Raw genomic sequence first — 2,500 nt, 5'->3', positions numbered from 1 at the left:
CAATAGGTGGCGCTATAAGTATGACGCAGTACTGACACATAGATGTGTTCAGGACAGAACTGTCATGAAGCGTGAGACATATCGGACAAATCGGATAATGTATGGAGGAGTTATGAGGACGTACTGTTTCACCAATAGGTGGCGCTATAAGTATGACGCAATACTGACACATAGATGTGTTCAGGACAGAACCGTCATGAAGCGTGAGATATATCGGACAAAACGGATAATGTATGGAGGAGTTATGAGGACTTCGTGTTTTATGGCGAAATGTCAAACTTTGGCGGGGCGCCACGGCAAGGGTGTTTGGTGAAAACTCAATTTTCTTGATAACTTTTGATCACAAAGGTCTTAAGATGAAGCTGACAGGATATGAAGTTGATCGGATAAAATCTGTAGGAGGAGTTCGTTGAAGTACGAGGCATGGAAATGATCAAAACAAGGGGAAAATGGCACATTAAGAGCAAAATGGCGGACTTCCTGTTGCATGTTGGGTATAGGTCCAAGAGACATTTTAGTGTGCCTCGATGAACTACATATGCCCACCGAATTTCGTTCGCCTACATCAAACTGTAAGGTGGGGCTCGCCATTTTAAATTTTCCAGGGGGCGCTCTTGAGCCGTTTTGCCACGCCCATTTCCGTCACCCATGAATTATCAAATTTCTCACCAGGACTGACATATCTGCAAAGTTTCATCCGTTTTCATCGATGTTTAGGCCGCCAAAAAGGCATTTGTTTGGGGAGAAGAAAAAGAAGAAGGAGAAGGTAGGAGAATAATAATCCTTCGAAATACAATAGGGCCTCGCACCGCCAGTGCTCGGGCCCTAATAACTTCCTGTTTGGTGGGTTGGGTGCGGGTGTGGGTCTCAAAATGTTAGGAGATAATTATGTCGGGTGGATGGCGGGTGGATGATTGATGAGTGCACGCGGCTTCAGGTGCGCTCAAACTCCATCCGCGCATCTCTAATACACACACACACGCAAACACACAGACCACACACACACATGCCCATTCTAATTATCCATCTTTTACACACACAATATCTCTGCACGTTAAGCACATACAGTTCCCTAGCAGTAACCAATCCACAGGATCCACCTGCAATGGACCACGTCCAAGCCCCGCCCTCCCGGTGACCTGCAGCACGCCCTAACCCCACCTCCTTTCCGAACCTAACCGTCTGAAACCACACCCCCTTGGGGCCTATGGACAAAGGACGGCCTCCACTTGTGGAGGGTTAGGATAGAGGGATGAGGGAGGAGGGGAAGAGAGAAGATGGAGAGTAGGAGGGAGGAGGAGGGAGGAGGAGGAGGAGGGAGGAGGAGGAGGAGGAGGGGGGGGGTTCCCATCACTGCAAGGCCTCCTGGGAGTTGTGTTTATTAATGCGTAGCCAAATGATAAATCGGCCAACCGGAGGAGTGGAGAGGAGCGTGTCGGCCCGGAGCGGGACTGTCCCTCTAATTTCCCCTTGATTTATGGACGGGACGGCCGGTTAGCCGGGACGCCATTAATTCACACCTACGGCGGGGCAGGGAGCGCCGTGGTGGGGCGCGGCCGGAGTTCAGACACCACCGGACTGGCAGCGGCGACGACGGCCAATGTAGGTGACTCTGACTCTCCCATTCTGAGGATAGAGTCTAGTTCTGTGTTTCTATGCTGATGCTCTTGGGGAGGCAGTCAGCAATGCCCTGGCTCTACTGAACACGATTTAAACATCTTAGATGACTCAGACAACATCGGTTGGGTGGGGAAATATGACATTTTTGGGGTGGGCATTGACCAAAACTGACCCCCCACCCCACCCACCCCGCCTCCAACCTAGGGGTTTACACCTGGTTCTGAAGTCTGACCTGCACAGTGAAGACCCGGATCAAAAGGCCATTAGGACGAAACAGTACAACTTGTAATGTTATTTCATTTTTTGCATCAATTTTGTTGATCTAAAGCTAGCTAAGCTACAGTGATATTAAACCCATCCACATACAGTAGAAGCTACTTTAATTATTTCAGTTTTCACCACTATGGGTGATTAAACACAAACACTGTTCAAGTGGAGGGAAGAATACCAGATGAATGACAACTGGCTGATAGAGGGGCCTAACACAGATGTTGGAGTGGAGATCCACCGGTGTTCATTGATGAGAGACTAAGCAGGCGTACAATAGAACGATTAACGACCAAGCAGGCAGGAGAACCATTGTTCCATCAGCGCAGCGCCCTCCCAGCGTAATGACATGCACGTCTGCGCCGACTGTAACCACGGCTATGACACACCAGGCCGTCGTTATTAGCCAAAGTCTCTTGATAAGGCTCACCCTTTCTATTTTTTTTTAATCTGCAAAAAAAAAAAGGATATAATACAAAGGAGGGCTTTAAAGTCTTCATTTATTTTTTTTAGGCGCGGAACACACATTGTTGAACCGCAAAGAGTTCTCACTAGCAATGATCACAGGCGATTTGAAGTGAAGAGACCGGCATCTCCATTTGAAATGAGGCCC

At 48.6% G+C, this 2,500-nt stretch overlaps 1 protein-coding gene across 1 annotated transcript in view; it reads right to left on the bottom strand.

Annotated features, from left to right (window-relative positions):
- Positions 1–2,500, bottom strand: part of gli3 (GLI family zinc finger 3) — a gene marked incomplete at both ends in the record, with an annotated part of 32,987 nt that overhangs the window by 24,066 nt on the left and 6,421 nt on the right.

This window comes from Borostomias antarcticus (assembly GCF_949987555.1).
Source record: "Borostomias antarcticus genome assembly, chromosome: 2".
NCBI lineage: Eukaryota > Metazoa > Chordata > Actinopteri > Stomiiformes > Stomiidae > Borostomias > Borostomias antarcticus.
The sequence above is the reverse complement of the archived record's forward strand: the minus strand, read 5'-3'. Positions and strand labels throughout refer to the sequence as shown.